Below are 27,060 nucleotides of genomic sequence, written 5' to 3' on the forward strand. Positions count from 1 at the left end.
CATTTTCTCTCTGGTGACTTTCTAAGGCTAGAACAGTAGGAGACACAGGCCCCAGAAGCATCAGGGCAGCTGGGACAGGATCCTTTCTACCTCTTTCTACAACTAAGAGGGACAGCTGATCCACAGCCCTCTGTACATGGGTCTTACCAGAGGAAAGCTTATCTCCCAGAAGTGCTGACACAGGCTTACAGACCAATAGGAGCAACAAGGTTCAACCAGAGACGTCAAGAACATCTAACACCAGAGATTAACAGATGGCAAAAAGCAAAAGCAAGATTCTTACCAACAGAAACCAAGACTAGTTGGCATCATCAGAACCTAGTATTCCTACCACAGCAAGTTCTGGATACCCCAACACACCGGAAAAGCAAGATTTGCATATGAAATCATATATCATGATGGTAATAGAGGAATTTAAGAAGGTGTCATAGTCAGGTTTTCTATTCCTGCACAAGCATTATGATCAAGAAGCAAGTTGGGGAGGAAAGGGTTTATTCAACTTACTTCCACATTGCTGTTGATCACCAGAGGAAGTCAGGACTAGAACTCAAGCAGGTCAGGAAGCAGGAGCTGATGCAGAGGCCATGGAGAAATGTTCCTTACTGGCTTGTTTTCCCTGGCTTGCTCAGCCTTCTCCCTTATAGAATCCAAGACTTCCAGCCAAGGAATGGCACCACCCCCAAGGGGCCCTACCCCCTTGATCACTAATTGAGAAAATGCCCCACATCTGGGTCTCATGGAGGCACTTCCCCAACTTAAGCTCCCTTCTCTGTGATAACTCCAGCCTGTGTCAAGTTGACACATAAAACCATCCAGTACAGAAGGACATAAATAACTTCCTTAAAACAGTACATGAGAACACAAGTAAGCAGATATAAGCCCTTAAAGAGGAAACACAAAAATACCTTAAAGAATTACAGGAAAACACGAGTAAACAAGTAGAAGCCCTTAAAGTAGAAACACAAAAATCCCTTAAAGAATTACATAAAGCACAACCAAACAGGTGAAGGAATTGAACAAAACCATCCAGGACCTAAAAATGAAAGTAGAAACAATTAAGAAATCACAAAGAGAAACAACTCTGGAGATAGAAAACCTAGGAAAGAAGTCAGGAGCTATAGATATAAGCATCATCAACAGAATACAAGAGATAGAAGAGAGAATCTTAGGTGCAGAAGTTACGGTAGGAAACATTGACACAACAGTCAAAGAAAATGGAAAATGCAAAAAGCTCTTAGCCCAAAACATTATCTAGGGATAATGAGTATAGAAGAGAGTGAAGACTTGCAACTTAAAGGGCCAGTAAATATCTTCAACAAAATTATAGAATAAAACTTCCCTAACCTAAAAAAGAGATGCCCATGAACATACAAGAAGCCTACAGAACTCCAAACAGTTTGGACCAGAAAAGAAATTCCTTCCACAACATATTAGTCAAAACAGCAAATGCACAAAACAAAGAAAGGATATTAAAAGCACTGAAGAAAAAGGTCAAGTAACATATGAAGACAGACCTATCAGAATTACACCAGACTTCTCACAAGAGACTATGAAAACCAGAAGATCCTGGGCTGATGTCATACAGACTCTAAGAGAACACAAATGCCAGCCCAGGCTACTATAACCAGCAAAACTCTCAATTTTCACAGATGGAGAAACCAAAGTATTCCATGACAAAAAAAAAATTTACACAATGTCTTTCAACAAATCCAGTCCTTCAAATGATAATAAATGGAAAACGCAAACACAAGGAGAGAAACTACATCCTAGAAAAAGCAAGAAAGTAATCTTCCAACAAAACTAAAGGAAGATAGCCACAGGAACAGAATTCCAAGTCTAACAACAACAATAACAGGAAGCAACAATTACTTTTCCTTATATCAATGGACTTAATTCTCCAATAAAAAGACATAGACTATCAGACTGGGTACATAAACAGGACCCAACATTTGGTTGCATGCAGGAAATCCACCTCAGTGACAAAGAGAGACACTACCTCAGAATAAAAGGCTGGAATACAATTTTCCAAACAAATGGTGCCAAGAAACAAGCTGGAGTAGCCATTCTAATATCTAATAAAATCAACTTTCAACCTAAAGTGATCAAAAAAGATAAGGAGGGCCACTTCATACTCATCAAAAGTAAGAGCTACCAAGGTGAACTGTCAATTCTGATAGTCTACACTCCAAATGCAAGGGCATCTACATTCATAAAAGAAACTTTACTAAAGCACAAAGCACACATTACACTGCACACAATAATAGTGGGAGACTTCAACACCCCGCTCTCTGCAATGAACAGATCATGAAAACAGAAACTAAACAAAGACACAGTGAGACTAACAAGTTATGAAGCAAATGGATTTAACAGATACCTATAGAACTTTTTATTCTACAACAAAAGGATATACCTTCTTCTCAGCACCTCATGGTACCTTCTCCAAAACTGACCATATAATTGGTCACAAATCTGTACTCAACAGATACAAGATTGAACTATTTCCTTGCATCTTATCAGACCACTACAGACTAAGACTGCTCCTAAATAACATAAACAATAGAAAGTCCACTTACACGTGGAAGCTTAACAACACTCTACTCAATGATAACTTCCTCAAGGAAGAAATAAAGAAATTAAAGACTTTCTAGAGTTTAATGAAAATAAAGCCTCAACGTACACAAACCTTGGGACACAATGACTGCAGTCCTAAGAGGAAAACTCATAGCTCTAAGTGCCTCTGAAAAGAAACTGGAGAGAGTACATGCCAGCAATGTGACAACACATCTGAAAGCTTTAGAACAAAAAGAAGCAAATTCACCCAAGAGGAGTTAACAGCAGGAAATAATCAAACTCACTGCCAAAATCAACAAAATGGAAACAAAAAGAACTATACAAAGAATCAACCAAACCAGGAGCTGGTTCTTCAATAAAATCAACAAAATAGATAAACCATTAGCCAGACTAACTAGAGGGCACAGAGTCAGTATCTTAATTAACAAGACCAGAAATTTAAAGGGAGACATAACAACAGAAAGTGAGGAAATCCAAAAAAATCATCAGATCCTACTACAAAAGCCTATAGTCAACAAAACTGGAAAACCTGGATGAGATGGACACTTTTCTAGATACCAGGTACCAAAGTTAAATCAGGATCAGAAAATCTATCTAAACAGTCTCATATCCCCTAATGAAAAAGAAACAGTCATTAATAGTCTCCCAACCAAAAAAAATGCTGAAGAACATTGGGCTTAGTGCAGAGTTTTATCAGACCTTCAAAGAAGACCTACTATCAATACTCCTCGAACTATTCCACAAAATAGAAACAGAAGGTACTCTATCCAATTCATTCTATGAAGTCACAATTACTCTGATACTTAAAGCACACAAAAACCTAACAAAGGAAGAAAACTTCAGACCAATTTCCCTTATGAATACTGATGCAAAAACACTCAATAAAATTCTTTCAAACCGAATCCAAGAACACATCAAAAGGATCATCCATCATGATCAAGTACGCTTCATCCCAGGGATACAGGGATGCTTCAATATATAGATATCCATTAACTTAATTCACTATATAAACAAACTCAAAGAAAAAAAAAGTATGATCATCTCATTAGATGCTGAGAAAGCATTTGACAAAATCCAACATCCTTTCATGAAAAAAGTCTTGGAGAGCTCCTAAACCTGATAAACAACTTCAGCAAAGTAGCTAGATATAAAATTAACTCAAGCAAATCAGTGGCCTTCCTCCACGTAAAGGATAAACAGGCTGAGGAAGAAATTAGGGAAACAACATGCTTCACAATAGTCACAGATAATATAAAATTCCTTGGTGTGACTCTAATTAAGCAAGTAAAAGATCTATATTATAAGAACTTCAAGTCTATGAAAATGATATCGAAGAAGATCTCAGAAGATGCTCATGGATTGGCAAGATTAATATAGTAAAAATGGCCATCTTGCCAAAAGTTAATTACAGATTCAATGCAAACCCCATCAAAATTCCAACTCAATTCTTCACAGACTTGGAAAGAGCAATTTGCAAATTCATCTGGATTAACAAAAAACCTAGGATAGCAAAAACTATTCTCAACAATATAAGAACCTCTGGTGGAATCACCATCCCAGACATTAAGCTTTACTATAGAGCAAATGTGATAAAAACTGCTTAGTATTGGTACAGTGTCAGGCAGGCATATCAATAATATAGAATTAAAGACCCAGAAATGAACCCACACACCTATGGTCACTTGATCTTTGACAAAGGAGCTAAAACCATCCAGCAGAAAAAGACAGCATTTTCAATAAATGGTGCTGGCTTAACTGGCAGTTAGCATGTAGAAGAATGCAAATCGATCCATTCCTATCTTCTTATACAAAGCTCAAGTCCAAGTGGATCAAGGACTTTCATTTAAAATTAGATACACTGAAACCTGTAGAGGAGAAAATGGAGAAAGGCCTCAAACACATGGGCACAAGGGAAAATTTCCTGAACAGAGCACCAATAGCTTATGGTCTAATATCAAGAATTGACAAATGGGACCTCATGAAATTACAAAGCTTTTTTAAGGCAAAGGACACTATCAAAAGGATAAAATGGCAACCAACAGATTGGGAAAAGATCTTTATCAACCCTACATCCTCCATCTGATGATAGAGGGCTAATTTATAATATATACAAAGAACTCAAGAAGTTAGATTCCAGAGAACCAAATAACTTATTTAAAATGGGGTACAGAGCTAAACAAAGAATTCTCAACTGAGGAATATCAAATAGCTGAAAAGCACCTAAAGAAAGCATGTAGAAGAATGAAAATCTATCCATTCCTATCTCCATGTACAAAGCTCAAGTCCAAGTGGATCAAGGACCTCTACATAAAACCAGATACACTGAAACTAATAGGAAAGAAAGTGAGGAAGAGCTTGGAGTACATAGGAACAGGGAAAAATTTCCTGAACAGAACACCAATAGCTCATCCTCTCAGATCAAGAATTGACAAATTGGACCTCAAAAATTACAAAGTTTATGTAAGGCAAAGGACACTATTAATAGCACAAAACAGCAACCAACAAATTGGGAAAAGATCTTTACCAATCCTATATCCGATAGAGGGCTAATACCAAATATATACAAAGAACTCAAGAAGTTAGAGTCCAGAGAATCAAATAATCCTACTTAAAAAATGGGGTACAGAGCTAAAGAAAGAATTCTCAACTGAGGAACACCTAATGGCTGAGAAGCATCTAAAAAAATGTCCAACAACCTTAGTCATCAGTGAAAGGCAAATTAAAACAATCCTGATATTTCACCTCACTCCAGTCAGAATGGCTAAAATCCAAATCTCAGATGACAGCAGATGTTGGCAAGGAGAAAGAAGAACACTCCTCCATTGCTGGTGGAATTGCAAGCTGGTACAACCACTCTGGAAATCAGTTTGGCAGTTCTTCAGGAAACTAGACATAGTACTACCAGAGGACCCAGCTATACCACCCCTGGGCATATACCCAGGGAATGCTTCGTTACCTCTTAGAAGGATGAACAAAATATCCATCTAAGGAGTTGCAGAGATAAACTATGGAGCAGAGACTAAAAGAAAATATCTTCTTTATTTACATGTCATATGATTTCTCCTTTCCCAGGTTTCCCCTCCAGAAAAAAAAAAGAAACAAAAAACAACAAGAAGAACAAACTCCTGTTCCCTCCCCCTCCCCCTGCTTGCCACCCCACCCAATATCTAATAAAAATAACACAAAAAAATTAAGCATGTATCTACCCACATTTGATAGAAATAAAATTCATAAAAACAGATTAAAAAGAAAAGAAAACAATAAAATTTGTCTCTTTGGTTAAAAAAATGAAAATATCTACTAAAAAATAAATAAATAAATATTTAATTTGGTGTCACAGTTCCATAAGGTTAGCATCAGTGGTCGTAATGGTGAAGAACTTATCAGTCAGCATGAAGACAGGGTACTGGAACAATAGCTGAGTGCTTACATCTTAAGACACAGTAATAAAGCAGAGAGAGTGCCAAGAATAACATAGGCATTTGAAACCTCAAAGACTACATTCAACAATACACCTTCTTCCAACAAGACCTCACCTCACAATCTTTCCCAACCTTGTTTAATAGGGAAGCATTCTCATTCAAACCACAACATTGACTGTAGTCTTATTGAATGCAACTTGGAATATGTTTTCAACTAGCTCATTTCATCCAGCTATTTATATGTATTCTCTTAGAAATCAGAAAGTTTCATTGTCTTTGCTTTTTTATTTTGTCCATACTTAACAAATCACAATTATTCTTGAATTCTCTATCTGGAACTTTGTATATTTGATTTTCATTGCAGAATCAGTAATGCTTAGGGGAGTCATGTTACCTTTTTTTGTACTGAGTCTGTACATCTAGGTTTGTGTCACCTGTATTCCTATTAAAATGACCTTTATTTTTTCAGTGACATCATTTGCAATGTTCAAGAGTTACTAGATTTTCATGGGGTCGAAGTGCAATTTTCTTCTGATAATCTGGTGTTGGGATCATCCTGTCTGCTCACCTATACTGTCTTGAGAGTAGAAAACTCTCTACAAAAACAATCACCATCAATGATAGGTCAAGTATAAAAACATGATAATAGTGAAATTTTGAGGGACAAATACGAAGTAAATAAGTACTAATGGGACCGTGAGCATAACGCTTTAGTGATCGTGGTTGTGAGTGGAAAGGAACAAAAAAGGAAGGTAAGGATGATGATTGTGAGGATGATACAGGAAAAAAACACATATAACGAAAAAGAAAATTAGGTGAATATCAGAAAAAAATGTGAAGATGTGAATGTTTTGGCAAAAGATAGGCTATAAAGAGCTGAACGAAGTTAGACATGGTGAAAGTCTCCAAATTCAGAAAGCTTAAAAACAGGCTGTTCTAACCTGTATGGACTATTTCTATTCTAAAAAACTACAAAAAAATATAAAATATATGATAAAAAGACAGAAAAGAAATAAGAAACACAAAATAGAGGGAGAAAAACAAGAATAAGACCAGAGAACATCAGAGATTGCTCTCTGATTGACTTTGGGTGCAACCTATGTTAAGGATGGATGCCTGTAAATTATAAAGAGCAGTATATGAAGTTTGGATGTAGACTTGACTGCCTTAATTGAATTACTTTTGTGATCCGTAATGCCCGTCTTACTCAGTATGTAACTGCTTTCACTTCTAAGCAGTCGTTATTTGCAAATCAGTTCCTATTGATGCTCACCTGTTCAAGGGTAGTGTCACAGATGTTGGGCAAAGTTCAGGGAAATCTTCAGTGGCTGTGAAAAGTGGCACCATCACTAATGAATTTTTTTTTTATTTTAATTCTGTCAGATATAGTACTTGGAAAATGTATTCCCCTCCTGGCTTTGACCCTGACCAAGTTTAAATTTAAGAACATCTTAAGCTTGCATCTAACTTCTGGTGCTAGGTCGGTTTCTCATGTATTCACTGCTCTAACAGTTCATGTTTTTTACTTCTTTGGGGTTGCTCTTTAGGTTTCCATTATCTCTCCAATATTGGCATATATATATATATATATGTCTGTGTGTAATAGATACATGTATAATGTATATTAAAAGAACTATTTTTATTGCTGATTACTAATTTATTTAGTTATAAAATCCATGTAACTTCATTTTATGTCCTACAAACTTATATTCTACTGAGTTTTTAGATCTTTGGTTTTGATTTACATCCAACTTGAAAATTTGGCACAAAAGCCTAGGCACTGACCTAGCACAGTCTTTATTTATATTTGACTCCCCTTTTTCTCTTCCCTTTCTTCTAAGTTTTTCTGTGACTTGTTCCATGTCATGTTACCTTGGATTCCAACAACAATTTTTTTTTGAAATTTTTAAAATTAAATTAATTTAATTTTTACACTCCAAATTCCATTCCTCAACCCCTCCCTGATTCACCCTCCTACTGCACCACATCCCACACCTCCTTCCTACACCCCTGTCTCCATGTGGATGACCCTACCCCTCACCCCACCTGACCTCTAAACTCCTTGGTGCCTCCAGTCTCTTGAGGGATAGGAGCATCAACACTGAATGAACACAGACCCGGAAGTCCTCTACTATATGTGTGTTGGGGGCCTCAGATCAACTGATGTATGCTGTTTGTTTGGTGGTCCAGTGTTGGAGACATCTCAGAGGTCCAGATTGATTGAGACTGCCTGTCCTTCTAGAGGATCACCCTTCTCAGCTTCTTTCAACCTTCCCTAATTTAACAGGGGTCTGCTGCTTCTGTTCATTGGTTGGGTGCAAACAACTACATCTGATTCTTTCAGCTGCTTGTTGTGCTCGATTCTGTAGCATATATACTAAAACTTCGAACAATATAGAGAAGATTAGCATAGTCCCTGCGCAAGAATGACATGCAAATTCATGAAGTGAATTTTTTAATTCAACAAATTTTTAATGTACTGCATCTTAAGGCAAAGGACTAACCATCCTTCTTAAGCAACAGAAACAATAACACCAACATTGCTCTTTATGGCAGTTGCTGAGATAATGGAAAAGGTCAACTACACTAAAGTAAAGATAACTATAAACTAGACAGTTACCATGGAAACCCCTACAGACATCTTTGTTGGGATTATTGGAGACATTCTGAAATACACACATTGTGAGTCTTTCGTTCACACTGAGGTGAAGCTCCACTTCTACATTGCCCATCACTCTTTTTCTGCTGGGCTTCCTGGATGGACATTAAGCCTGCTCTCCAGGAACTCCTTGGAGCCAGTAATTTCACCCAAACACTGGTAACAGGTCAGCATTTATCCTAAAGATGTTTTCTCCTTGTTCCATCTGTAGCTGCTCCTTCTTCAGGAAACACCAGATCTCATGTATGCCGTAATGTTGGATTTTGTTATATTACTAGATGACTCTTCAGTTACTTATTAATTCATTATATATTTTGAGATTAAAACTTAATTATATCATTATATCATTTCCTCCTTCCCTTTTCAACCTCCAAATCTCCCAATTACTGCTACTTATTCTCAGTCAACTTTATGGCTTTCTTTTCATCAATTGTTTTATGAATGTATGTATATCCATAAATATAGACTGTTCTTTCTGGAGAATATTACCTATATGTATGTATGTATGTATGTATGTATGTATGTATGTATGTATGTATGTATTCAGACCTAAGAATTTTGTAGGATTAGTGTACCCTTTCATGAGAATAACTACTAATCCATCTTGAGGTATTCCTTATTTGCTTGTAGTTCTTTATGTAGGGGTGAAGCCTCATAGTTTTTCCCTCATTCCCTTTAGCATTTCTAGTGTTGATGTCCTTGTTCAGCACATGTTTACTCAGTCACTTTGGTGAAACTTAAGTTAGTATTTCTTTATATTATTTTGCTATGTCTTATTAGCTTGACCTTCAGCATTCAAGCCTCCATTATACCCATACCGATTAACATTACCTTATTGTTGCACATTTTATGATAAACAATTTCACCTATATTTGCATAATTCTTATATCTTTAATTATTGACTCTTTCCTTTGGCTTACCAAATATACTTGTAGAAAATTTTAGTGCCTAGTCAATTATTTTTATCTTATATTCAGTTTCAAGTAAGTTTTTCCTCATACAATATTCCCCCTTTTGAAGTGTTGTCAAGTTTTGACATAAGATCAGAAATTATGATTATATTTTTACAGTTCTATGTGCTAGGTAATTTTGATGTCTATATTTCTGATCATAACTAAGTAGTCACAAATTCTCAGTAAATTACTTTTAACTCAAATTATTGATATTTACAACAAAATCTCAAGGCCCTTCCATCTTCCTTTATTTTTGAACCTATCACTTATTATTCTTAATATTACACCATTTTATCCCTATTGCCTAATCCTCCAACTAAAACTAATATTTTGATTATCATATTCCACCTCAATATCATTATCTGATATGTAACATGGGTCAAATAAATAATTTCGAATTAACTGGATTATGAATAAATAAATGATTACTATTTTACTATTTGCTATCAGTAATTTCCCTCCCTGAAGGATACTGTGATAGGCAGTTTGGAGGTTTTTTCTAAGTTGTGTTCCATTGATGATAACGGGGAGCCATAATAAAACACAATAGCAATGCATACTGTTTGACTTTATCCCACTAATACACATTTCAAACATCTTAACTCTAAAGATTCAAAACAAGTACTTTAGGTCATTTTAAGTCACCTAGTTATAGCAATTTTTTTTTGCAATAACAATATCAGACAGTCTCAGACATTCTTTTAATGGACAATATTATTGACGATATGAAAAGTGATTGGACACAATTTAGTTTTTATTCTTCATATCAGTTTTTATCTTCAAATTACACATCCTCTCAATCTACAAAATAATTCATTTATTTGTAGAACTTTTTCTTAAAATATTCTTTTAAGGTTTTCTATTCTATTTGGCTCACCTCAAATTCATATAACCCTGAATTAATGACTAGTGCCTTTGTTATCTTGTCTCTCTCATTTGAGTGTCGTCAGGATTATGATAGCTTTATTTGCTAGTCTGTAATTTTACTTTTTCAGATATGTTTTATTTTTTCAAGTATTCTTTGTATAAGAAAAAGCAGACTTTTTATTTCAAGGTAGCAACCAGCAGAGCTCTTTAATATTGGGGCAGCATTAAAGTGTCCTCTAATCCACTCATTGTTTCTTCCAAGATTTATTTTTTCTGTTTTGCTTTTCCAGTTTTATTTCATTTAAAACTGAAAAATGATCACATTAGTAAGTTCTTCCAACAAAGATCCCAGTCTTATTTCATTATATTTAAGGATAGAAAAAAAAAGCCCTCAAAAATGTGTTCTAAATATATCAGACTAGTGGTAGTCACCAGTAAAGCCTCTAACGACAGTGATACCTAAATTTTATTTGTATCTTCACTCATGGGCATACAAGGTTTCCCAGAAAATGCTTTAATACCCTAGATTTCAATCAGATCTTCTGAAATTGTACAAGGGAGGGTGGTCTTGGCCTCCAGGGTTAAACACATGATGTACTTCCATACAGGTAAGGCGTATTGGGGACTTCTGGGCAAATGCATCAGTATTGTCTATTTTTACTGTTGTGACCGAGGCACAGTTCTTATAGCTCTTAGCAAGTTTTGGTCTCTTTTTCATTGAACATATCTCTTTACTGGATTTTAAACTCTTGGGGGCAAGTGAAGGCTTGTTGCATGCCTCTCAAGCCTCCCCAATTTGTTAGTATGCTATTCAGCTTCAATTGACATGTAACAGATCTGTATGAGCACCTGTGGCAGAGCTTTATTATGTACTTCATATCTTGTTACATTCTTCTGGTTTTCTCCCTAGAAAATTCCATTTAATCTTCTGGAGAATAGGAAGTGGATGTATGTATAATCTATGTAAACCACCATATTTAGCCAGAATTTCAATGTTTGCATGAACAAGCAAAAAATAAATGAATAAATAAACAAAATAAAATAAAATAAAATAATGGGGACCTATTAGTACTAAAAGCTAGAAATATAGTATACTACTTAAACTTGATATACTTAATGTTTGTTCAGAAAACACTATTTTTCTATAAGAATTTTTAAAATTTTAATTGTGTATAAACTTAATTTTGAAAACTTTTAGTTGGATCAGATATATCTGTGGCCTCCCCTTAAACTTGATATATTCTAAGTCCAGTGAAATAATTTCTTCACTGTTTGCATTCTGATTATATAGCACACATTTAAATGGTAATTATAACAACTACAAAAGTCAATATAAAATCAAATTTTAACACAAAACAGTCTCAATTTTTTCAAAAAGTAAATCAAGTACCCCCTCCAATAGGTTAAAGAGTTCTGACTATTTTTCTCTTGAGACATGAAGATGTATGTGGAATTAACTATATAGTAACCACTAATTTCTCTGAAAAACAACAGGGAGTTACATGAAAAATAATTTGAAACTTAATATAAGCTATTATGTTTTGCAAGAAAAAACAGTCCCTGGTCTTTAAAAAAGCATACTTGAGTTCAGATGCTCATATAATTCAGATTTAATTTAATATATTTCTAAGTTTTAATAAGATGAACTCAGTCCCAGAAACTACTATGACATTTAATTTACTTTTTTAGATAAATAGAAAACAGTAACAATACCCTAGTGTATCATAAAATCAGTTTATTTCTGATGAAAGCAATCATTCAGCTACTACTATTTCCCTTAAGTTGATTTGTACTGTTGTCTAAAGTCAGGATCCAGCAATATTTTTTATCAGTATAGCAAACTGAAGATGAAGTATTAAAAATTAGTCATGAGGTGAAGCATTTCAAATTATTATCCTGAAAGCTTAATATTCCAAAGGTTGAAAGCAAATAAGCACATAGGGTAACATGTCTGCAGCATTCTTGAGATAATGGCATAGCACTTCAGAAAAATAGAACAATAGACCCATCAATCAGATCAAGTGCTAAGCACAAAGGAATGTTCTTTTCTTTCCACAAAAACCTGGCTTATTGGCCCCTGAGAGTGCAAGCTCCTCTTATACTCAGAGTGGTTGTAAATGCAGTAAAATATTTTAGTTCAAAATTCCTGCATTTACTTCCATGGCTAATTCACATTTACCCATTGCTCAAAGTGAATTTAGTCTAATTCAAAGGAAGGACACAAATCTCATGCAATGTGGTGATAGTCATGCTGCTCTCTGAACTGAAAGTAGTATGCATGCATGGAGTGCACCTATGCCTTCCCCACATATGTAACAGACATGCAGTTGGAGCTCCATGTAGTACTCCTAATAGTGGAAGTGGAGGCTGTCTCTGACTCTGATACCTGCCTTTAGATCCCTTTTCACTAACTGGGCTAGTTTGTCTAGCCTTAATAGGAGAAAATGCACCTAAACTTCTGCAACTTGATTTGCCAAGATTGGTTGGATATCCATGGGAGGCCTCTGCTTTTTTGAGGAGGAAGGAAGGAAGGATGGAGGTAGATGGGTTGTGAAAGGCCTGGTATGGGAGGAGAAAGGGGAGGGGAAGCTGCAATCAAAATGTAAAGTAAATAAATTAATTAAGAAAAAATAACAAAAATACATATTATTTTATACATAATAAAATGAATCACATTTCTGTGGAGAATCTGCCCTAACATTTTAGCAACTTGTTTTTGTAGTAAATATTTGGATGATTCATTCATGTTTTTGACAATATTAATTTTATAATGTAAACATTAAGAGAGTATTCATAAAGGTTTCCCTATAGGTAACTTGTTATTGAATAGATAACAAAAGCAATTAAAAATCACAATATGGACTTCTGAAGCTCTGAATCTACCTGTTATTAAAATATTGCTTCAAACAGTTCTACTGGTGAACTGTTTTGTGTTCTGCCATCCCCAAATATCTTTCTCTGAATCATGCTTTCAAAGAAAGAAGGTTACTTAGCTCAGAAGTCTAGAAGTTCAAGATACAGGGACAATATCTTTTAACATTGGGAAAGGCCTAGTTATGAATCATGCAGACAGGTAGAGATTACAAGTTGAAACTGGAATTTAGTGGACTATTTTATAACTTTTTCTAACAATTGTTCTCATGGCAACTAAAACTATTTCTATAACAGGATTAGGGTGGGATGGTTCCATCTGTTTTATAATAATTATCATCATGCACCTAAAACGTGTCTATATGACCTATATCATGTCTTTATCTATTTATGAGGGCATATTTTCCCAAGTCATGTTTCAATAGAGTTCCACAATTACTGTACTGCAAGACTGTGGGCCATAACTCAAGCCTATAGATAGCAACCCATTTCCAAACCCAAAATATACCTCTGTCTTTTCTACCAAAGATTATGTCATTTTAAAATATCAAATATATTGTAAACTATTTCTAGGTTCCAGCATGCTTCACAGCTTATATATTCTCTATGTCTTCTGAAATAACACCACATGAACATTACAAATATCTGACCATGGTTTACCTAATTTGCATGACATGATGTTTCCAGTTCTGTAAGATAGGGCTTTCAGAACTTCATTCCCTTCCACTAAGGCTTATCTCATAATGAACTCACCACCTTAGCATCATTGCAGTCCATGGACTCTGGGGTAAAAGTCATGACAAAATCAGCATACTCACTAATATTAACCATAAACACTTTAATACACGTGGTTACATCATCTCTCACTCGTCAATCAATATCTCTATGTACATAAGCATACACGGAAGTGTAAGCACTTACTGTGCTATTCTCTCAAAGATACCTTTAAATTTCAGCCTTGTCACCCAAATTATCTGCAGCTTTTCCAAAGGAAGAATTGAAAAGATAAAAGAAGCAGTTTTGAAAACAGAGTAAAAGGGATTATCATGGAATAGGAAGGAATTCCACATCTTTAGTCTCTTAGGGCTGTAAGAGGAATATTAACACAAACCCAATTTTTTACCTGAATGAGAACAGTGACTTCAGATAAATTATCCATATAGCCAAATCCTCATATAATGTCAGTGTATGCATAATTGCAAATTCTCTCTCCCTCTCTCTCCCTTTCTTGCTCTCTCTTGCTCTCTCTCTCCCTCTGTCTCTGTCTCTGTCTCTCTCTCTGTCTCTCTCTCTCTCTCTCTCTCTGTATATATCATACACATATATACTTATATACAAACTTTAAAATATTATACTCTGGATACAGATAGCTGTAAAATTTGGGTAAAATTTTTCAATTAAAGTTTACTTTAATATCTTTCCTTGTTTTTTTCTTAGTAGTTATCAAAAGAGGTCATAGGGTTTTTCAAATGTGATAGTATTGAAAAGGAGGTAGTTGTATGGGTTATTAAACTACAGGGATACATACCACCTCCACAGAGTCAGTAAAGAAATGTGGTGCTTAGATTTTTATAATGGCAGTGTAAAGGTGACCTGTGTGAACCCAGGAGAAAGATTACAGAAGCTGGAAGTGTTCTAGAGGGAAGGCTTCAGCATAAATGTGACCTGTCAACATGCCTCTATATTACATCTGTCTATACAGGATTAACACAGATGAGAGCAGAAAGCCACGATGATTAATTGAACTGTTCCAGAGTCATAAATCAAGGCACAATTCTATTTTGGTACAACTGATACCAAATTCCAAGTTAAATATTAAATTGGCATAATTTGAACCACTCTATCGCTCACATGACACAAGGAAGGCACTTAAGTCTCCTTAATTTTCTCTCTATGAATCTGATTCTTGTTTATTGTACTCTTAATCTAGACTCTACTCTTCAGTCTTATTTCATTTTCTTAACACTATCAGTTTCTTAAAATTTTATATATTAATATAAATTACATATGCAATTTTAGATGTTTACAAATCATTTTCATTTCTTACGTTTTTACAGTTCCACAGAAACTTCAACAAACTTGGATAGTTTTATTAAGCCATCCAAGAAGGGTAGGAATATGTAACTCTTGATTATATAAGCTTTATTTTAATGTCAATGTATAGCTACACTGACAATAACTTGCTCATTATGCATGCATATATATTCACCTACTCACATCAGACTTTTATGCCCTGCTTTAGCTGATCTCATCTGTTAGTTTGACTTGTTGGAAATAAAGAGTTGATTAAACAATCACAATAATCAAGAAAATTGTGTCTTATTCTTTTACTAACATTGTATGTCTTGAAGTACAGAATTTTCCTTTAATTCAGTATTTCTTAGGTACTTCATTGTAAGTCAAATTTGTATGGTATAATTAAAATTAGTTCCAATGGCTGCTACTGTCTATTAATGTTTCTTTTATTACTTTTGCTTTCTCTTACATTCTTGTATACTGAATATATATTGCTTGTTAAAGAGCTTTTTTGCGAAAAATTTAACTCAGTCATATTTAAAGATTTATACAGCATACTAAAAATCCAAGTTAACTTTCATAAGGTTGCATTCAGTGTTACTGAGTATTATCTGGTAATCGTTCCAAATATCCATGAATTAACTTATATGAGAAGTTGTTTTTCAAGTCATTTATATGAAGATGTATGCTCTAATCCAGGGAAAAGAATAAGATTTGTATAAAATGGTTATTATAAACATACTAAACAGAAGGGTTTAAGAACACCTATCATATCCTTATAGACATTTCCTATCAAATAGTGCTTCATTAAGGAGCTAGGCCTGAAGTCTGAAGGAGCTATCCCTTGCATGACATATGATTTTTCATTGTTTCATTAAGTCAGGATTTTTATACTAATGCCTAATATATATCAGACACTGTGCTATTCACAGCAAGGATATGGAGATTCACTTTATACAACAGAATTCAAATACAAAATCAATACTCATTTAATGAGATAAATTGTATATAAGAATAAGATAAGAGAGAAATAGCTAATACTATTATCTTAAGATTGTCCCAAATGAAAAACTGGTTAGAGTTGATTAGAATATATGATGTGGAAATTTCAGCACAGATAACATCTACAAACTGATCAGAAGAAAAATGAAGATGTATATGAAGCAGTGAGCAGCTTACAGGAATGTGCAGGATGAAAAACCTCACAGATGGGGAGTTTAAAGGACCAGGGAACAACTAAAGTAAAATATGCACTGCAAACAGGAGTGAAGACTGTTGGTAACAATGGGAGTATTCATTACCAGACACTAGCAGCTTCAGGAGAAAACCATGAAAGATGATGAAAGAGAGTCAGGCAGACAGAGTATGGGTAATCTAATGATACCTCACTTTAAAAAGATCATTTTGGCTCCTGTCTGATAGATTGATTAGCATTAGGAAAAAATTGAGTTATAGAGAGGAGTTAGTTGCCCTTTGGTCTGCTTTTGGTTTAATTAGATTTCTTTGTCAGTTTGTAATATATCACGATAGAGAACCAAAGAAATGTTTGCAGGTTTAATTATCGGTAAATGCTCTCTAAGGAGTCAATAATTACTTATGGATGAAAATATTTTATGAAACGTATTTTAAATCATGGTATATTATTGGTGACATTTTCACAAATTTGTTAGTAACCTTCTTATTTGAAATGATTTTACATAGAAAAGAGTTTCATTTATGTTTTCCAAATGCCCTTTGCCTGGCTTATCTGTATGCTGCCAACCAACTTCTATAATCACAGTAAAGGCACAGCTTTGCTTTCTAGAAGACATTGTTCTATGTAAGTTATGCCTTTTATTTCCTTGTGTGGACAGGAACAGACCTTTTGTTAATTGCTTTTAAACTAATGAAATATTTAAACAGATGGCTACAAAAATGTCATACGAATTCACATATTATTATTGAGCAAAAGAAATTATCTCGTAAAATAATGTTTGTTACGTATTTCCCTAGAGTATAATAGAGTAATAGCCACAGATGTTTTCTACCAGAGAAGTCTTGTACACTATTGGTCATAATATGAAATGCTGTGTAGTAAATTGTAGTTGAAATTTTATATTAAAAAATTGGATTTTGCTATAACTATAGAATCTCATGCAATGTCCCATCTGGGGCCTTACCATCCTGAATGTGCTTGATTTTGGCTAGTCTTTAATTTTTAAAAAATATATTATTTTATTATCTTTATAGCTTTTATTAAAATAATTATTCATTTATTTTATGGATATAAGAACTTCACTATAGCTGCCTTCCGACACAGGAGAAGAGGGCAATGAATCCCATTACAGATAGTTGTGTGCCACCATGTGTTTGCTGGGAATTGACCTCAGGACATGTGGAAGAGTAGTCAGTGCTCTTAACCACTGAGCCATCTATTCAGCCCCTATTTTAAAGTAGCCCAAGCAATGTAATTTGAACATACTTACTATTCTCTACTTCTTCCCCTATCTCTTCTCAGATGCATCTTCATATCTTTTCCCTTAAGCTTACATTCTTCTTGTTTTGAATAAGCTTCAGGAACTCATGAATGTGGTCCCACACACTGAGCACCATCAACCAATCAGAGTCCTCACAGAAAAGGAAAACAGTCTTTGTGGAATGCAGAAATAGCTTTGAGATTATGGTTACTTATTGCTCTTGTGGAGGACTAAGGTTTGGTTCTCAGAACATATAAGGTGGTTTACAACCAACTGGACCTTCAGTTTCTGGGAATCTAACACCCTTCAGTTCTGAGGATAGCAGATACACACTATGCATATGTATACATCCAGAAAAAAGAGTCACATACATAAATTAAATTAATGAATTAATTAATAAAGCTAACTATCTCTGTGTGCTGAGGGTCAGCTTCTGATCCTTTCATCATTCTATCCTAAATATTGACTGGCTATACTTTGTACATGTCTTTGGTACAAAACCCAGCTAGTATTTCACGAGTACAGCAGTCCTGCAACATTAAGAAGTCACCATTTCTCTCTAGTCCTCCAAGACTCTCACCTTTTCAACCTTTTTAACCCCCTTCCTACAATAGTCCCAGAGATTTTGGAAGGGATCTAGTATACATTGCTCATTTTTGGCTGGCAGCATATTCTCTGGCTTCTGACCAGTTGTTTGTTCTGTGTTAATGAGTCCTCAGAGCTGCACTAATCTATGGTAGAAAGATAGGAATTTAGAAGGCAATTTCATACTGCATCCATTTAGAAAAGTAACAATAAGAAGTTCATGCCTGGGCCTGTTAGGCCCCAACAAATGATTCTTGATCAGAACTGTAGTTTCATGCATGCATTTCTGTTTATGGAGCACGCCTACTGTTTATGGAGCAGTAACAGTCATGCTACTATTGCACTAATAAGAATGTTTTGTCATATTATTCATTATATAGTTTACAGATTTCACAGGACTCTTGTTTTGTTTTGTTTTCTCGAGACAGGGTGTCTCTGTATAGCCCTGGCTGTCCTGGAACTCACTCTGTAGACCAGGCTGGCCTGGAACTCAGAAATCCACCTGCCTCTGCCTCCCAAGTGCTGGGATTAAAGGTGTGTGCCACCACCACTTGGCTTCACATGACTCTTTTTGTATTCTCATAAATATATATGCATATATATTACATATGTTACTATTTAAGAATTTTAAACATGTATAAAATGTATTTTGATCATATGTGTTCACAATTCCCCACTCCAATATTTTTACTTGCAGCCTCCATCCTAAGTTCTCTCTCTCTTTCTCTCTCTCTCTCTCTTGCTCTCTCTCTCTCTTTCTCTCTCTCTCTCCTCTCTGTCTCTCTCTCTCTGTCTCTGTCTCTGTCTCTCTCTGTCTCTCTCTCTCTCCCCCTTTTCTCTCTGTCTTTCTCTTGTCTGTCTGTCTGACTGTCTGTCTCTCTCTCTCTCTCTTATTCTTTTTCTCACTCTCTCCTCAACTCTTACCCACTGATACCAAATAAGATACATAGATACAGGATTACTCACTGCAGCATCTGTATACCTACCCAGGAACCATCCCTGAGAAACATTTTTTCTGTTTCCTCTAGAGGCCATCATCTGTTTGTCACTCCTTAGCCAGAAGTGAGTCATCAGTAACAGCATAGTTTTCAGTTCTTCACATAGGTCATCACCATTAGTAAAATAATACATAAAACTTTAATACATCTTTATTATCTTGTAATTGAAATACATTCAGAGCATTCTAAGCTTTTAAAAATATTCCCCATCTTTCAAGAGTTCCACTAAAATCTGATATATTTTTAAAGATGATCAATATTGTATGGTAAATTTTAGGATATACTTGCATGTCTTTTTGGAGAGTTGACATAGTTAGACAAAGTACCATGAAGCATTAACTGGAGCGAATTGATAAATAAGTTCAACCTTGTGACCATATCTACCAATCTGCCATCTATAAGAATTATGACTCTTTATTTCATATAATTTTATTATTTTCTAAATGAAACATTCCTGAGAACTGTCAAATTTTTAATCATGCTTAATTGATGAGTGGTAAGATAATAGCAGTAATGCAACTAATTTACATTTATTTTATAGGCTTATTTTGAACATGGAAGATAAATTAGACATTAACATTCAAATATCATGCCAGGATCAAAATTAATGAACAAAAGAAAATGTAACTCCTAGTAACTGATATTATAAAATGCATACTCTTAGAATTTAAATGAATTTTTTAATTAATGTGAATTTTAGTGAAATGTCATATTATTGACCTCAATTTTTCTACCATTTTTATGCCTCTAATTCAGATAATTTCCAGTCACTGTGTAAAGGGCATATCTAGTAATTTTTGATGACTCACATTTAGAAAAACAAAGTTAAGTTTCTGATATTACCTGAAATACCACCATATCGGGGTAAGGCTTTCATATACAGTAGACTCTAGAACAAATAATCTTTAAAATCAGACTATAAATGGGCGCATTTGTTTATCTTTACCTATATTGCATTCATCTTAGAGTTTATATCACAAACAATATTTATGAAAGTGGAAGTGGAAGGTTCATCCAGATATGATTGTCAATACAGTAGACAGAAAAACAATGAAATTAGACAAACGAATCATCAGGTTTTAAATCATGAATATCTATTTGGTTTCTTTTAATAGTGTTTTTCATGATTCTATTAAATATTATCTAGTTCAAGAAAAATACCTTGTATAAACAGCAATACATTCTCATATGATTGTCTGAATGTGTTTGCACAAGACCTTTTACTGGTCACTTAGCTTTATAAAAATATTCAGAATTTTGTAGCTTTTATTTCCCTGTCTAAAAAGGAAATATAGTATTGTATGGTAACAAAATAAACATAATGCATATACTTTTTCATTTTAAAAATATTAGAACATTGATATTTCTTTTTTAGAATAAAAAGATTAAAATCCAAATCCAATTATCCTTTTTTGTTTCTTTCCTATTGCCTTTGGATGAATGTAGATTTGGTTAGCATGTGAATATCTTCTACATATATTATTTTACTTACCAGAATAATCTTATTTATTTGAATATAGAAAAGATTTCTATTTACTTTTAACTAATTTAATTTATTTTTAACTAATATATATGCGTGTGTGTGCACATGCGCATGTGCACATGTGCTTGTGTGTATGTCCATTCATTGTAGAATGAGGGTAAATATATATACTTATCTACTTTCTAAAACATATATCTTGTCATGAAAAACATATTCAAATTTTTATTTGAGACATTTGGCACAAAAATTGCATATGTATAGTCACGGTGTTGTGTAATAGTGTAGTAGAAATTTGTACTCTTTGCTATATATTATCTTGTCCTCCTTGAATAAGCCTTCTCTATCCCCATTTCTTCTATGATTCTGTACTCTCCTTTCATACTCAGCTTTTTTTGTAGATAAATATTTATAAACTTGTGGACCTCATGGTCAGGTTTAATAATGTAAAATGAGATCAGTTAAGGCTTCAGGCTCATATCCTGCTCTGTACCTAGCCTGGTTATTTAACCCACTTTTAAAAGAGCAATGTAACAGACAACAGTACCTGCTTTAGATTTCCCATGCTACAAATTGTATAACCTACCTAATATGTAGGTATAATTCCAAAATATCTGTTCTTCTGTGCCCTATCCCAGTATAATGCAATTGGTAAATGTATTATATGATAATACAGTCTGAAAAGAGTACATAGGTTGAAAACTGTCTTATAAAACAAATATTCACCATCACTATCATTAGAAACATCACAGAATTCAGGGGATCATGATGAAGAGGGGCAGGGGGATCAATAGAATAGAATTGAAGACCCAGAAATGAACCCACACACCTATCTATGGTCACTTGATATTTGAAAAAGGAGCTAAAACCATCCAGTGGGGGGAAAAGAGAATTTTCAACAAATGGTGCTGGTTCAACCAGCAGTCAGCATGTAGGAAAGTGCAAATTACCCCATTCTTATCTACTTGTACAAAGCTGGATCCAGGACCTCCAAATGGATCAAGGACCTCCACATAAAACCAGATACACTGAAACTTACAGAGGAGAAAATGGAGAAGAGCCTCAAACACATGGGCACAGGGGAAAATTTCCTGAGCAGAACACCAATAGCTTAAGCTCTAAGATCAAGAAGAGACAAAAGCACCTCATAAAATTGCAAACCTTCTGTAAGGCAAAGGACACTGTCAATAAGATATAAGGCAACCAACGGATTGGGAAAAGATCTTTACCAATCCTAAATCCGATAGAGGACTAATATCCAATATATACAAAGAACTCGAGAAGTTACACTCTGGACAATCAAATAACCCTATTAAAAAATGGGGCACAGAGCTAAACAAAGAATTTTCAACTGAGGAATATTGAATGGCAGAGAAGCACCTAAAGAAATGTTCAGCATCCTTAGTCATCAGGGAAATACAAATCAAAACAACCCTGGAATTCTACTTCACACCAGTCAGAATGGTTAAGACCAAAAACTTGTGTGACAGCAGATGCTGGTGAAGGTATGGAGAAAGAGGAGCATTCCTTCATTGCTGGTGGGACTACAAGCTGGTACAACCACTCTGGAAATCTGATTGGCAGTTCTTCAGAAAATTTGACATAGTACTACCAGAGGACCCAGCTATACAACTCCTAGGCATGCATCCAGAAGTTGTTCCAACATGTAATAAAGACACATGTTCCACTATGTTTAGAGCAGCTTTATTTATAATAGCCAGAAGCTGGAAAGAATCTAGATCAACAGAGGAATAGATACAGAAAATATAGTACATTTACACAATGGAGTACTACTCCGCCATTAAAAACAATGAATTCATGAAATTCTTAGGTAAATGGATGGAACTAGAAAATATCACCCTGAGTGAATTAACCCAATCACAAAAGAACATAGGTGGTATGCACTCATTGATAAGTGGATATTAGCCCAAAAGCTCCAAATACCAAAGATACAATTCACAGACCATGTGAAACTCAAGAAGAAGGAAGAGCAAAGTGTAGGTGCTTCGATCCTTCTTAGTAGGAGGACAAAATACTCACAGGAGCAAATATGGAGATCAAGTGTAGAGCAAAGACTGAAGGAAAGGCCTTCCAGAAACTGTCCCACCTGAGATTCATCCCATACACAGTTATCAAATCCAGACACTATTACGGATTTCAAGAAGTGCATGCTGAAAGGAGCCTGAAATGGCTGTCTCCTGAAAGGCCCTGCCAGAGCCTTACTAATACCGAAGTGGATGCTTGCAGCCAACCATTAGACTGAGTATGGGGTCCCTAATAGAGGAGTTAGAGAAAGGACTGAAAAAGTTGAAGAGGTTTGCAACCACATAGGACAACAGTATCAACCAACCAGACTCCTCAGAGCTCCCAGGGAACTAAGCCATCAACCGAGGAGTACACATGGCTCCAGCTGCATATGTAGTAGAGGATGGCCTTGTCAGGCTCAATGGGAGGAGAGAGGTCCTTGGTCCTATGAAGACTTGATTGATGTTCCAATGTAGGATAATCGAGGGCGGGGAGGTAGGAGTGTGTGGAGGGTAGGTGGAGGAACACCCTCATTGAAGCAGGGAGAGGGAGTATGTGACAGGGGGTTTCAGGGAAGGGAGAAAACTGGGAAAGGTGATAACATTTGAAATGTAAATAAAGAAAATATCCAATTTTAAAAAAAATGGCCATCATGAAAATAAACAACCAGATAAAAATTGCTTCCAGATTTAAAAGAGAGTTCTTAAAAACAGAAAGACAAATGGAAAACGGGTATATTTAATAATTCAAGTCATTAAAACATTTCAACTCCATCTCACCTAGTCATAACTATCATTTAAAAATCAAATGACAGAAAATGATGGTAAGAGTGTTGGGAACGAGTAACCCATATTAATTTTTGGTGGGAATGTAAACTGGTAGTGCTACTATGGGAGTCAATGAGGGACTTACACAAAAAGCCATTAAGGAGCCTGCATTTCATCTAGCTATTGTTCTGCTGCACATATACCCAGAGGACTCAATATTTTATCAGAGAAATACTTGGTCATCCATGTTCATTGCTGCTCTAGTCACAATAGCTTACAATTAAATATAGCATAGATATGTTTCAACTAGTGAGCAAATAATGAAAATGCATTATTTATATTTAACAGAATTTTATTTGGTTGTAACAAAATATTCAAATTTCAGATAAATGGGTGGATATAAAAATAAGTTATACTAGGTGAGGTTGTCTGCCACAGAAAAGTAATGTCTGTTCTTTCTGGTAATATGAATTCATAGGTCAAATCTTTAGATTTATGTGCTTGTTGTGGAGTACCTGTGGAAGTTAGGAAACTTGAAACCATTGCAATTGGGGATGCCTTAATGCAGAAGGTACTGGGATATAATGTAACAAGTTATGAAATTAAACAAATGGACAATGGCATGAAAATATGTTAGTAGTAACATACTAGTTAGCGGAACTAGTAAAAGTCTATAGAGGAACTGATGTAAAAATGGAAAAAGTTAATCCAAATGAACTCTGACAGAAGAACTCATATGTAAACCTAACATGTTGTAAGTCGATGTAATTATTTTATTAATGTTGCTCCAAAAAGCCAGAGATTATGAAATAGAAGTCCCAGTGCAAGGCATGGGGTATTCTGTTATGAATTTTTGTTTAGCCGAGGCCAGAGTACACACAAGTAACAGGATCATATCATTTTTCTAGGATTTCTCTTCCTTCCCCCAACAGAACTAGTTGATAAAACTGTATTACTAAAGATTGTATACATTTTTATTGCAAGTCACTGATAGATTCAGTTGGACTTGATCTAAGCTTCATACCTCATGGTTATCTCTCATTCTGTTAGAAGCATAATGCATGTTGCTGTGATAGAAAGGGCATTAACAATCGTAGCCAGCATTGACATTTACAAACTGTAGTGCCAATTTCAATGGTATACCTTTGGATGCACCAGGGCACTAGATTTTGATTGGATTTGAGATCCACTGTGCAGGAGGAGATTCATGCTTGGTAATATAATATCAGTCAAAAAGCCATTACTGAGAAGGTATTGGACCCTGACTGTAAACTTGTGTATCTAAACTAACATGTACTGACTGCCTAACAAATATTCATGTTTACACTTATCAGCAAATGCTACTCTCAACGTTTTAATCTGAGAAGTTTCGCTTTGCAGTTATGTGTGACGATTTAAAAAACACATGGCTGTTCTGGGTGCTAAGATTATGAGATGGAAGAGTGATTGACCTTAAGTGGGACATTTATACCATTCCTCTCAGGATGTAAGAATGTAAGAGTCAGGTGAAGAACAGGAGTGCAATCTGGTTTGACTAAACTATTGAATTCCTGATCCTAGAAGAGCTGAGATTGCTCCCACTGGGCCTTACACAATACTGTGCCTGTAGCTAGTCAGTCATGTACTATGAGGGGTATCAGAGTGTTCTACTTCTGCTCCTCAGAGTACTTGTTACTGTTGGGTTTTGGGGACAAAACAATCGTTGTCTTCTGGCTGTAATCAAAGAACAACCCATGAGTCATCAGTAGACAATTCCAGACCTAAATGACCCAGAGAAGCCCTGGTTAAAACAAATGGGCGACAGAAGAAAAAAAAAACATAATTATCATTACTGTAGAAAAATCTATCTCTTCATTAAAAGAAATGAAGCCCTTAATAATATCTTGTAATCATTAACCTCATTTTGAGCTCAAGCAGACTTTAGAAAGACCTGAAGACACATGCCAGGGTATATCTGTGAGGGTGTACTTAGGTTTGATTGAGGGTGGAAGATCTATCCTTAACATGGAAAGTAACATTATTTAAGATGGGGTTCCTGACAGGGGAAAAATAGCTCATCATCAACATTTATCTCTCTCTTTGCTGAATCTTGACATAGTATGACCAATGACATTACCATTCTGCTACCACGCCTTCTCCTCCATGATTGATAGGGTCCTCTCTCAGTGAGAGACAAAATTAATTCTTCTGTCAGCATGTTTTCTCTCTCTCATATTTTGTCATATTGATGAAAAAATAATTGATAACTTCCCATATGAACTAACCCACTGTTGATAGTAATGTGAACTTAGTTGTGAATGAGTTTTGCTAGAGGTCCATCCAGGGATGAGAAGAACTTGAAAACATCTTTGCTCATCAAAGAATGAGATAATTTTAAGTATGCTGCAGTTTAAGGATATTAAATACTAATGGGTAGGTATTATTTGTATTTAATTTAATTTAATCATAAAAAGTTGTTGTCACCTGTACCAAATCTTGTATGGGGAATGGGATTTTAAACTGTATTTCCATATCAGGAATTATTAATTGGGGAATGTTCTTGCAGATCCTGTATATATTTAAACAGTGTGGGGCAGGAAGCTACGAGTGCTTTTACTTTTAAAGGCTGAATCCAAGCATAACTTTGATAGTGGGATACAGAAAGGCATGAGAGATTAAAGCGTGGCTGATAGAATAAGACTGTCTTCTGGGTAATTGTGGGCTGAAAAGATAAGCAGTTCCATGTGACAGTCAAATACTTGAAGAGGTCTTTGTAAATATTGTAGAAAGACTGTAATGAAAGAAAATTTTATGATAGAATATGAGTAACAACTCTTGTACAGAAATAGAGAAAGCTTTTATCTCTGCTAGGGTCAGGATGCAGACTTTTGAGTACAGCAAACCAGAGAGGATAACACCTTCAATGCTTAAAGTCATTCATTTTGTAGATTAAATTATGAACAACTTTAGTAAATACAATCAATAGCCAATGATCAGTAGTTTGTCATTTGTGTAGAAAAGCAGTTCTTCGCAAACACAATGTGGAGTAATAACAGGCACAGAAGAGCAGCTAGCCAGTGAGGCAGTGCATGAGGCCCAACATCACATCTCGAATCCAATCAGATTTACGTCCAAACTGAGACTGTAGCTTCCTACACATCATAAATCATTGCCACACCTCTTCCAAAACAAATTTTTACTACCGGGGAATCGAAACTTGCATATAACTGTGCATATATAACAGTATAAATCACAGAACTAAATGCAAGTTATCAAATATGTGATATCCTGTTAATGTTACTTCACCAAGCTTAAACTTTTTTGATTCTTTTCTCACCTTTGTAAGCCAGCCTAAATATAGCTATCTCCTGAAAGGCTCTGACAGTACCTGAATAATACAGATGTAGAGGC

The 27,060-nt window shown here is 35.1% G+C and overlaps 1 protein-coding gene and 1 non-coding gene across 8 annotated transcripts in view; one reads left to right on the top strand and one right to left on the bottom strand.

The window, feature by feature from the left end:
* The window catches only part of Lrp1b (LDL receptor related protein 1B), a 1,939,581-nt gene that overhangs the window by 1,175,332 nt on the left and 737,189 nt on the right, over positions 1-27,060 (bottom strand). The window lies entirely within an intron of this gene.
* LOC116092667 lies at positions 8,347-8,454 on the top strand. Its single transcript, XR_004119404.1, has one exon. It is a non-coding gene; the product is annotated as a U6 spliceosomal RNA (small nuclear RNA).

This window comes from Mastomys coucha, unplaced genomic scaffold, assembly GCF_008632895.1.
Source record: "Mastomys coucha isolate ucsf_1 unplaced genomic scaffold, UCSF_Mcou_1 pScaffold15, whole genome shotgun sequence".
Lineage (NCBI taxonomy): Eukaryota > Metazoa > Chordata > Mammalia > Rodentia > Muridae > Mastomys > Mastomys coucha.